Source organism: Habropoda laboriosa, unplaced genomic scaffold, assembly GCF_001263275.1.
Source record: "Habropoda laboriosa isolate 0110345459 unplaced genomic scaffold, ASM126327v1 scaffold523, whole genome shotgun sequence".
Taxonomy (NCBI): Eukaryota; Metazoa; Arthropoda; class Insecta; order Hymenoptera; family Apidae; genus Habropoda; species Habropoda laboriosa.
Genome location: NW_017100752.1, coordinates 925,975 through 939,148, shown reverse-complemented (window position 1 = coordinate 939,148; position 13,174 = coordinate 925,975).

Genomic DNA, 13,174 nt, shown 5'->3' with positions numbered 1-13,174 from the left:
ACGAGCCACTCTGAAGCCAAAATTTGCAATCTAAATTTTACATTTCAATTTCAAAATCCAAAAACTCCGCTTTTAGAAATTCTTCCAATTTTAGTATCAAAGCGCATGCTTCTTAGTCCTTAACACTTAACGGACGGGTCACGTAAATTTACGTTTCTCCATTCTGACTTCCTAGGACGGCCCACGTAGATTTACGTTGTTGCTTGAATTTTTATTACGCTGCGCTAGTTTTCCATTTTTATGCGTATTGGATTTTTTCTTGTTACCATTAGTTGTACTACTATCTGTTTGTTGAACCTACTGCGCAAGTTGTTGGGAAAGGAAAGAGAAAATATCCTCGGAAGCCTTGCAAAGTCTGCAGCTCGAAGAAAAAGAGAAGCGAAACAAGATATATATGTGAATTCTGTCAGGTTCCACTTCACAAGGGTGAATGTTTTACAAAATATCACACTCGTAAGAAATACTAGACATGTAAATAAATAACTTTGGAAAATTTGATCAAAAATAGTGTGGATTTAATAAAACTGCAAACCTTTAAAACCATACATACATGTTTATTTAATTCTCTTAAAAAAAGGCCCGGAAACCGAGAAAGACAGAGAAAAAACAACCTGTCTGTTAAGTGTTAAGTTTCGATAGATTAGTCATAAAATTCGCGTCGCATTGGCTCGCGCCTCGACAACTCAAAGTGAAGATTTATTTTAAAAGACAGAACAAGACCTCAATAACATTCCCTTTATCCGATACACCCTTAAGTCCTCTGCGGTTCCAACGAAATCCTCTAAGATTTAAAAAAACGCGAGACACTCTTAATGTGTATGGTGTGCACTAACGGCACGACGATCCGTTCGTTAGTGGCGTACCGATGGCTGGTTCCGCCGTTGCGAAAGGGTTGAAGCCATACACACATGTTTATTTAATTCTCTTAAAAAATGCCCGAAAACCAAGAAAGACAGAGAAAAAACAACCCGTCTGTTAAGTGTTAACAAATAAAAACATTTAATAAATCTAATTCAACGGAGTTAATCACTTCTGATCGGCTCATATCACTCTCAAGGGGTTAACCCCCCAAAAAAAAAATTTATTCCCACTTGATTATCAATTTCCCACAGAAATATGCATTTGCACGAGCATCCACAGTCTACTGATAGCTTGAGATAAACGGACAATCGGTCGTGGCCGGTCGAATCTTTGTTGAGGTGAGTTTATGTACAGAACGAACCGCTTGTCACGGTGAATATATTCACTGTACTGACTTAAGAGGTTAACTATACCCGACGATATTTCAATAGGAGGCGAAGCAAATATCATGTTCCAGCCCAATCTGGCGAAGGAGCAGCGGGAGAATAAACTGTAAAAGGTGTAAATCAATGAAGTAATGTAACGAGTAGAGGCGGAGGGATATATTGGTAACGTAATAAGTAGTCGGATCGTATGTACGTCGGCAATACATTTTACGGCTCGCCTCACACGACTGCTATTCTTGCGGCTTTGAATGGGTTTTCTATTTTCTGGAAAGAAGTCTCTTCTAACGTTGAAATTTATGTAACTGTTAGTGATATGCAGAAATTTATAGAGCTGTTGGAAATTTGTACTTCTTTTTTTTTTTTTCTTCAATGGCAACATTATAGCAATAGAAATGTTAAGGTAGAAATGGATTCTATGCGACTGGGTTCGCATGATCGATTCAGAGCCACCGTGTTTCGATCGAGATGGTATTTGCAAGCTGTCGGAGAAATGGCGAAGGGTCGTTAACAACAGTGGAAATTATTTTTATGATTGATTTGTTTTCATTATTTTTAACATTGCCAGTGCCATTGTAGACTTTGACGTCTCCGAGACATCAAGAACTGTCTCCGGCGGACGCCGTGCAGTGTATTATTAGATTATTCAATTATTTCACTCGTGCGTCGATTTTGTTTTCCCAATTTCTTGCACTTATGTGTCAAAGGATATAAAAAACTGTTCTTTTACATGCTTGATATAGCTATCTATGATGCTCAGGTCCTCTGTTCTAAGTTAACTAATTCGGCAAAGCAATCGATTGCAAAATGAGTGCCCAACTCGGCTACAGGCAAAACATTGGGCACATTTTCTTCGACATTCGACTAATAAAAAGGAACATCCTGCAAAGAGATGCCATGTGTGCGTAAGAAATAATATAAGAAGCGAAACAACTTGGCAGTGTAAAAAATGTCTAGTTCCTCTACATACACTACCGGCCAAAAGTTTGGAATCACCGAGCATTGCAATTTACATGAAAATTTCCAGAAAAAAGTGGAGCGACTTTGAGAATTCTTTATCATTCGAATCAATTGATAAAAGTGGAATTGAGATAAACTTGAAATCTATAAGAAATCAGCAGCAGATTTAATATTGATGAAAAGTGGGAGATGATTCGAAACTTTTGGCCGGTAGTGTATTCCAAAATGTTTTGAAATGTTTCATAATTTACAGAACTACTAATTTATTATTTTATAATGTTACTTAATTATTGTCCAATAACGTTATATATCAACCTGATTAAATGTTATATAGCAATGCAAATTTCAAAATAAAATGTCCTGTTTCTAAGCTTGCACATAACTGTTCAGAATAGTATTTTTCAGAATAGTATGTCAAGGGGTTAAATAGAACTTTGATTGTAGCCAATAGCCAATTAGTAATATTAACTTCTCAATTTAATATTATTAGGTTTAAATTTAAGTAGAAATTGAAAAATCTCAATTTAGTAATATTAACTTCTCAATTTAATATTATTAGGTTTAAATTTAAGTAGAAATTGAAAAATCTCAATTTAGTAATATTAACTTCTCAATTTAATATTATTAGGTTTAAATTTAAGTAGAAATTGAAAAATCTCAATTTAGTAATATTAACTTCTCAATTTAATATTATTAGGTTTAAATTTAAGTAGAAATTGAAACTTCTCAATTTAATATTATTAGGTTTAAATTTAAGTAGAAATTGAAAAATGAGGTTTTTATTGGTAAAATAGAAGAAAGCAGAAACCCCAAAGTCGTAAGAAATTAACAAGTCATAAAAATGCGCCAGACTAACATAATACAGTTGAAGGGTAATATTTTGCTGAATGAGACGAAGCTCTACTTGTAACTTCCCTTCAGCTCACTCCTTGCTTCCAAACAATCGTCGTAAATAATAAACGTGAATAGTTTCGCACACGCGTGAGAGTAACATTGAGAAAAGAAAGTTCGAAGCAGGTCAGTATAAACCGAAGGACAGTAATGTAGATTATTTATCTGCTTTAATAACAATTCAAGAATTTGTTTTATATTTGCATTAAGAATATCAGTTATGCCTTTGGATTTAAGTGAACGTTTCGAAATTTCTACCAAAATATTTCAGGACTTTTTCCTAAGAATGTGAACTTAAAAATTTGCCTTATGATTTATGGCTTTACTAAGAATTTTAACGACTCCTTTGGATTTAAATGGACGTTTCAAAATTTCTACCGAAAGAATTCAGAATATTTTCTTAAGAATCCGCTTTATGATTTGTCTTTTCATTAATTAATGTCACCTCTCAGACAGGTTAAACTAAAATACAAACTATGTGAACGAAGCTTAAAGAAGGGAAGAAACGCGTGAAATAATAAAATAGTGAAACATAGCTAACCGGGGGTATATATCGGTAGTATAATAAGTAGTCGGATCGTGTGCGCGCAACTGTGAAAGGAAAAGGGGAGACACTCGCAGAGAAACCCTCCCAGAATCGTGCAGTCATTCTGTATTGATATTATACAGCAATCTTCATTATGTTAAAGACGCGATACCGTGCAAATATATTTTTCTTAAATACGTCTCTTTTCAAGGATTCCCTGCATCTTGGCTACAGTATTCCTGAAAACATGGTTACTCGTGTAATTTGAAACTACAGGCATTATACACACCGCAACGTATTCGATACTTTCTCCCTTCGCTGTAACTTAAAAGATTCATTTTCGTCATATTTTAAGGAGTTTTAGTTTTGCCGTGAAAACCTTCGTTGCAAAGTTTGACAAATTTTTTAGTTGAAATGGGGATATATTTTTATGTGAATATTCGACACCGATAAGGTAAAGACTTTTGATAAAATGTCCTTTAAAGTGTATTCTTATATGCTCTATTTGGAAAGCAATTTTAGTTTAGTAAAAACATTGCTAGTCATATTTTATTTCTTAACTCGTGGTACATTTGTGGATTCTTTTAATTGCATAAACTCTAAGAGTTGGGAGAAATAATGTGTACCTACTTCTATGATAGAAGATGGAAGACTGATGGTAAGAAATGGCAAGAAATGAAAGGTAGTTTCACATTTTAGAGTAAAAAAAAAAAGAAGTATATAGGTATATTCATGTGAAAAACAAATAGGTGACATTGAGAAAAAAGGAGAAAAATTTTCTTCCATCTTGTTCACCCTTTGTAACCATTTAAATTACGTGTAAAAATTTTCTCGAGACTGCCATAGCTAGAAAAGATAATCAGGTGGCCTAATTAACGTGGCCCACCCTGTGTATTTACCTATTTAAATGAAAATATGTACCAAAAGCATTTCAAACATAATTACCAAAGAATTCGTAATATGATAATGTTATCATAGATAGAAGATATTACTATGACATTACTATCATAGAATTAGGTATATCAAAAAATTGAATATTGATTAATCACAGATTTGCAAATCACATCGAGTTTCCAAAGTCAATTCCAACTTCGAGCGAAATTAGAGAAAATTAACAGTAAGTCTTGCACATTATCCTTCTGTTAACATTCCATTAACATTGTACTTGTTCACATGAACCAATAAAGCTTGACATGTTAAAAAGTGTTATCGATATGAAGCAAAATACAAAGGAAAGATTGAACGAGTTGTCGAAAATCGTAAAATCAATTGAAAATGAAATCAATCTCAGCTGAGGCGAACGTTGGACGTTACCCTAAGTGTGCATGACCATCAAATTGTACAACGGAGGACAAACAAAATTTCATTGTGCCGCGAGACTGCAGCGAGGTCAAATGGCAAGCCGCCATAAACTCTTCAAATTGCCTTCACAGTACTTACAGAAACTAATACGCGTGTTTCGTTTGAGTTACTGCTCCGCTGTTCTCCACGGTTTATGCGTTTCGCGTTTACTTCCCCCATCGCTAACTCGGTCATTTAGCGAGCAAGAAAACGCGGAACGAACAGCGGCGGGGAAAGAAAGACAGAGAAAGCGATGCAATTACAAGGAAACGAAAGTGGCGCCGCGTACTTATACTTACACTTCCTTCAAACTGTTTCAATCACTTTGTTTCTCCTCTACACTGACACATCTTCCTTTTCTTCTCTTTTCCTTTACATTTTTGCGTTACTGTTGGGCTGGAACTAAAGTTCGTAGCGTTTTTTGTTTTTGTAGATATTTTAAATTTAGTATAGTGATTTGTGCGAAATATACGAATTGGTGGTGTTTTGAAAACGTTTCGAAGTCGGTTACAAGAATATGCAATGAAGGAAATATAGGTCCCATTTAAGTCCCATTAAGTAATCTAATATAAACGTGACCTTTGCAGGGCTTTTCAAAATCATTGCAAGATAAAATAAAAATTAGTATAATATGTCCCATTCGGCACTGTATAACATTTGTTTGAAACATTTTTCCGTATCGGCCATCGTTCTCGAGTTATTCGTATATTTCCAGATAAAACAGACACCCTGTATGTCATTTTGTTCCACTATCTCTCGCCATCTTTGAGGTACTTTCATGATTCCATCCTTGCAGAACTTGGAATATTTCTGGGCGATGAACTGATACAGGTGGTTTTACAAACACTGTGAACGTCTGTTCCAACCCAATATTAACCGGCCGATCACCCGGCATTTAAATGTCTCCTGTTTCAAAGTATATTCGAAACAGGATTACGACTCTCTTCCTCTTACATTACAAATATGTTCGTTATTTTTAATTTCAAATAGTATTATGCCTAGTAAAATAAGAAAAATGTGGTTTCACTTGCGTATGGAAGAGATTTTAGTATTGGGTCATATTTGACCCGGCCTCCGCCTTGCGTGCGACTGTCGCGCCACCGAGGACTAACCTATTCGTGGCCAATCGTCCCTAGGCGAAAAGACCAATGATACACCGTGTGTGTAACGATCATGGATTAGTATTATCTTATTACCGAAGTACTAATCATGGAAGTAAGATCGTTTTTAAGAAAAATAAAAGTTAAAGCTCTGTAGATATTAAAACCTGCGTTGGAGTGTAGACACAGATGGTGTGTCGTGGCCTGATTTGTACGAAAAATGTCTACAACTTTCTTTAATTTTCAACATAAAGGTAACAAAATTTTCGACTCCTGGGGACCGACTTTCTAAAAGTCGCTGGCCTCGAGTGGGTTAACTGCTATTGGCGCCTATAGGCGTTTAAAAAATTTGGAAGAACGCAATGTTCTTCCGGCGCCTGTAAATTTCACGCACTTTCGCCATAATTCAATCCTTAATTCTTCCTCTTTACACACTTCCACCGTAATTTAACGAAACAAATTTGAAAACGATGCGGGTAAAACAAAAAATTTCGCGGCCCCCATTAAAATCTGCCGCGGCGAAAGGGTTAAAAATCTCAGAACCCGGGAATACATTCAAAATTTTCCCAAAAGTTTCCCAAATGAAGAATCGTAAATTTATTTCGATATTTCTTTTCCATTCCTCCGATAAACTACTCCGTCGACACTTTCGCAGTTACATCTGAACCTGCAACAAAATCAATTTTCTGCAATCTCTTTTTCATCCATCCTCTTTCACGGTAAGATAAAGTAACGATACTACCCCGAAGCGTTTGACAACTAACGTCATACGCAAGTGCAATAATGCGACGCCTAATTTTATGCCTCGATTCGTCGCAGTTACAGCGAACGCGGCGGCGCACGGGGGAGAGAGAGCAAAGGGAAGCAAAGAGCGACCGCAGGTTGTAACGTGTTGCAAGAGATCGCTTATGCGACCGACCATGATCCCCTCGACGTAGTTCCTGAATATCCTTTAGACAACGACGATGACGATGGTCGCGCGTTGCCAGCTATACTTGCGGCTGGCCGCAAGAAGAAGGCTCTGAAAGAAGGAACAGGGAAGTGGCGCGCGGTAGAACGCGTGCTGTGCGCCATAAATAAAATCGACCATTTGTTTCTTATTTTTTGTCTCCGTGCTTACCCTTACCACTTCGCGACACCTTTCGAACGCCCAACTTTTTCATTTGTGGAGATAAAAATAATAACAGTGTAGCATTTTTCGGTGTAGTTTTTATCTAATCATCTTTTCACGTTTCGCGTTGAAATCAAGTAGGTAATGTAAAGGATGTGGAAAGTTTGGGAAATATTTGAGGATAATGGTTGGACTGTTTTTTGGTATTCGATAGTGAATGTGCAATAGAACGTAAGGACATTAGCGTATTTTGAGTTAATTTTCGATTTTAAGATTCCTTATTTAGATTGAAACTTTAAAGTATGTAACATAAAGGAAGTAGTCGAAAAGTTGTTAGTTAATTAAAGGGGTGGAAGGGTAGTCAGTCAGTGAAAAAAAATTAGTTTTAGTGCTAACTTTAGTTACTTTGTAGAATTTTTTTCAGAATTGTTGTGATTTTGGAATACTTTGAAAGTGTCATTATTGCAATAATAAATAGTAAAGTACTAAAATAGTAAAAAGTATAGTAAACGGTGGAATAGTGAAAAATGAAAAAGTATATTAACCAGTAATCATTTACGAGTCCTCTTGCCTCCGCTAAAACCAACAGAGTAATTTTGGTCAACTTTTTCGTACAAATGCTCCAGTGTGCGCCGCCCAAAATAACGTACAGAGCGACGAAAGAAAGAAAGCAAAGTTATTATGAAAGTGGCCTAAGTCATAAATGTGTCCTTCGGATGTATTCATCATTTCTGCGAAAAGATCGACGCGACGCAAAACAAGTGACAGATTCCTAAATTCAATTTCTCTAGATTTCTAACCAACAGCCCTCTTCCCTAATCACCGGCATACCTAATTAAAATGCAGAAAATAAAGATAACTGTCGCATAGTGGAAGTAACGAAAAACAGAATAACAAAATACGCCTCACAAGGGCGGAAGAAGGAAGACAAAGAGGGTGCACGAAGATGACGAGGGGGAAATGGTGATGAAGGAGGAAGAGGAAGCGAAGTGGAAGGAGGAAAAGTGGTAGAAGGTGGAGGAGACCGCGTTAAAGGCTGGAAACGTGGGCGAGTGTAAGGCTGTGTCGCGCGAGTCACCACTCGGTTGCCCAGGGCGTCCTGTCGTCCGTCATCCTGTCCGCCCGTCCGTATTTCGTGGCTTGGCACGCTGGCAGCTGAGCGCACGCACACGCGTGCGGGTCGCCACGCGTGCACACACGTTTTCTGCCGTTCCGCCAATCGCAAACGGACCCAGAGCCGAGCGGAGCCGCGCCGCGCGCGATTTTTGCCCATTCAAAGTGTCACATCCGGGCAAGGGCGTATTGTAATTTACTCGCTTATTCTTTCAGCCGCCGCTAAATCACCGATCCATTACCGAGCTCCTTTTAATTGCTCGCGAAAGATTCACGCTGAGTTGCGAGGGACAACGGTGCCGATCTTTTGCCCAATCGGTTTGTTTCGCGAAACAAAATGGAGAGGACACTGACGGAATCATGTACGGGAAATGTAAATGTTAATGTTAATTGTTTTTGTACCGTTGCGTTAAAAAAGTTAGTTGGGTCAATTGCTGCGAGAGTTTGAGTTACATTATTGCAACGATTTATTTTGGAGCGTGGAGTTAATCATATTCGATCCTGAGATAAATTATTTGTTATTCAATGGCGATACAAATTTTTGTCACTTTTGTCAAATTTAAATGAAATTATTTAAAATTTCTCGATCTCGTGGAAAATGTGTAATTCGGGTTTCACAAGTAAAAATTCCTGTCATTTGCTGGTGTTAGGAGTAATTATTAAGGAAATTTATTTTAAATGTAGAAAGATAAGTGTCGATCGATTACTGTGGCACTAAAATTCAAAATATGGAGTTAGTCACTTTGGATTACAATCTGTTGAAATATTTCAGTTGGACAAAGTTTTTGTTCCACCCTGTATAATCATATAAGAGCAGCTATTATATTTTCAAGGGTGCAACAGTTGCAGCACAGATATTTAGAATATTTTTGTACTTCCTCGTTTTTACCTAGGAGAATTATGCCACCTTTTTATTTTTGCATTTTCACATTTTTGACTAGTGGAATTGTGTCATTTTTTTTAGATATTACATGCGTACCTACAGATTCGTAAACATCTCAAGTAATCCAAAAGTAATTCTACCAAGGAGTTTCAATAATAGTGTTCAAAAGTAAACAGACGAATGATTATAGACAACTTGTTCACCTACCTCTTCCTTCTCTACTTAGAAATATGATAAATTTTTAAAATGGACTATCTTTTTATATAATAATAATCACCGAACAAGTTAAATTCTTGATATCTTCCTTCGAAACTTCCGATTACTTAGGTATATACTAAAATAAAGAAAATTTCAGATAAATAGCTCGATAAGTACTTTTTACTTGAGTAGTGAAAAAACATTATTAAAAACAAAGCAACTCAACAATAATAATTTTATCTCTGAAAAATCTAACTCTGTCCAAAATTTGCCCTATATTTATTATAATTATAAATCTAGATCTTTCCAAAATTTGCCCCATATCACTTAACAATATCACCTTAAAATAGCAATGCCCACATTTCTCTCTCTACTAAGCACCACACACAAAATCTTTCTTTGTCTCTTCGCAAAGAGAGAGAGAGAAGCCAGTAGAAAAACAAAAAGGCCCAAGTAGAATTACACAAACACGCGGTAATTACATGTACAAGCACGCCTTTAATATTACGCGGCTCGAATTCATAAAGCCGTCGCGCGATTATCCCGGTGCCGTTTTCGTTTTACGCGTCATTCCGCGGATAAATAAATAACTAACAAGCCGTGCATGTTTTTGCGCAAGAGGTCCCGGGTATAACGTCTCCATAGCAGGCAGAACGAAGTTGTACTTGCCGATATACGATCGGCGGATGCACACGCAGAAGGTGGCCACCCGCAATTCCGCAGGCGTGTATCGTTTAGCAGCTGCACCAGGGGCCACGTGCGAATGGCCCGCGTCGTTGCCAGCCCCGACGCTTTACTTGATTTATATTTCGATGTCCAATAAGTCGGCATGGGAGCAACTTCGACGTAAGCCCGCGAGTCCCGGCCGATTTTAACTGCCTCCTTTTCGCGTGTCGTTCTTTTCTTGCTAGCTACATCTTCTTGCCGAAATACCGATAGTAAAGGGCCTAACTATATAGATTATTGTTCGGATTATTCTTCTCAGCCGATTATGTTCGCGAATCTTTTATTTTGTCGCGTTTTAGTTGATTTGTTGGATTTTGTTTTAGGAATAATCCCGCCTAATTTCATTTCTGAGAAAACTGATTTCTTCTCAAATTTTTGATTTCGTTGCTTCTTTAGGTTTTGTTTTAGGAACAATCTTGCCTAATTTCATTTCCAAGAGAACTGATTTTACAAACTTTTTCTTTCATTGGTTTTTGGGTAATTTTTTGGATTTTATTTTGGAAATAGTCTCACCTAATTTTATTTCCAAGAAAACTGTTCGATTTCAGCGTTTTTTGGCGAATTTTTTGGATTTTATCTTAAAAGTAATGTCACTTGATTTAATTTTGAAGAAAACTTAATTTCTCTGCAAATTTTTTATTTCAGCGTTTCTGATTTTACTTAATTTTATTTTTATCAGAACTGATTTCTTCGCAAATTTCTGATTTCGTCGCTTTTTGGTTAATTTTGTAGATTCCATTTTGAAAATAATCCTATCTAATTTTATTTCTAAGACGTTTATTTTTCCGACGTTTCGTGCGATTTTTCTTTAATCACCCGTTATGCATGTAAGTAAGCAGATACTTACGCACTGGCAGCGTAACACGCCTGTGAATTCAGTTTAACTGTTTATTTTTCTCCTCTGCTTAATATTTTCTTCTATTTTTTAATAAGAAATTTATTTCGCTACTTTATTTACCATTTATTATATTTTTAAACGTACACTGCGTCCATAAAAGATTGTGTCCTTTCCAAAATTCTTTTCTCGGCCCCACGATGTGGCACGAGGATGCTTTCTATCGCAAAAGTAAAGATAATCTCTCCAAATTTTTCAACATACCTTACAAAAGATTCGATATGTACACTTTTCTCTTCTTCATACGTTGAAGTGTGACAACAGACGTCGTTTTGCAAAAACAGGGCGCATGTGCACGGAATGTATGACAAGTGAAACTTTTGCAGCTGAGTTAAAAGCCCATATTAAGGAATAGAAACGAATTCTTTCCAACTTTTGGGCACAATCAAAAAGAATGAAAAAACAGATAAAAAATCGAAATAATTTCCATTATTGCTGATGACCTTTCGCTATTTTTCTAGCAGCTTGCAAATACCATCGCGATAGAAGCTCGATGGCTTTGATTCATTTATGCCAATGCAGTCGGAAAGAATTAATTTATACACCTGATAATTTAACGGATATTGCTGCTCTCGAGTAATTCCCATTAACATTTCGTCCATCTCAGAAGAAAACTGAAATTTTCTGACATATTTTGCACGCTTTGTAAATCATCGTACAACCTGTCACAGTGCATTTGCGTCTAGACGTAACTTTTTAAAAATTATGTTCCTTGTTCTTACCGTATTACACAGATATAATCCAATAATCCGACAATATTTGATAATCCGTCACTATCAAAATCCCGATGAAATTCTCACCTATGTGGAAGTGTACATTCTTGCTTACCTACACGGAAGTGTACATTCCATGTGAACTACATACAGAATTCTTCCGCTAACGAACATCTCCTTAATCGAATTACATTTAATTCAACAGACTTATTAGTATAACTAGTTTATACGTTTATGTACGGTGTCGATGGATTCCTCGCTACGTTTATTAATACGAGGGACGTAGAAATCCACAAAACGACCTTCGTATCTCGTGCGACCGCGTCCTGTCTGTGCGATGATAATTTCGCAAATGATCAGGGAGAGATAAATTCGCGAGCTTTTTGCGGCGCCGGTTTAATTGGCCACCGATTCCGGCTGAATGGAATAAAACGGATCCGGTTGTCGTGGGACCGTGGCGAAGTAGCGAAGTGAAAATAATGCGAATGACGTCCGAGAACAAGGCGGTCGTGAAAATATAATTTGACGACTGCGTATATTCGACTTGGTTTCTGCTTTCTGATCACACGTTTCAGATTATGCGCTCGCGATAATAGCTTTGCCCGTGCATCGAACAGATCTATATCGCGTTTCGTTCTTTTCTATATGACATTTGTTTGAACTTCTACGGGAAATTTGTCACTTTACTGCGCATTTAACGAAGCTTCTGTTACACGAAGTCAGTTATGTGTATACACGTATGTGCATCGCGTTTCTTAGTTATTTAGTTAATTAAACAATTGGATAATTAATTAATTACCTGTTGGTAATTTGTAACAGAAGTGCCGCGTGTTATTTCGGAAAACGTCGGTGTAAGTAAATGTACTGGTACACGCTGCAATATTGAGATTCAAATACCCTTAAATTGGTGGTTTTTTGGCATATACAGGGTGTCCCAATTATTTTCGATCAAACTTTGTGAAACTTTGTCAGTATGTTCTGTGGGTATAAGTAAGAAAAAAATGTTATATGAACATAGGTCGTTTGAAGCTTTGTTAAAAAGTTTTAGCAATAATACGAAACGCGAAGGGAATGGTAATAGATGTGAGGTTATGGTACAAAAAGAAATAGATCAGTGATGTGTAGGTATATCTAATTTGTTTATGTGAGCTGCATTTACATCGTTGAAAGTTAGGTTAGGTTGAATGTAACTTTTGCCAGTGCTGTTCTTCTGTTTTATCGTTGTAATCATAGTAGACGAAGCTTCATACGAGCTATGCTTGCACGACATATTTTCCCTCACTTATACGCATAAAAGGACTGGCAAAGTTTGATCGAAAATAATTGAGACACCCTATACATAGGTTAATACCTTTTTATAGGGAATGACGAATCTTCACTGAATCTTCTGGAACCTCTAAAACCATTTTCATCTATCCAGCGCACTTTTCGAAATATTTCAAATAGATCAACCCTTGCACACCCAACCGGGTA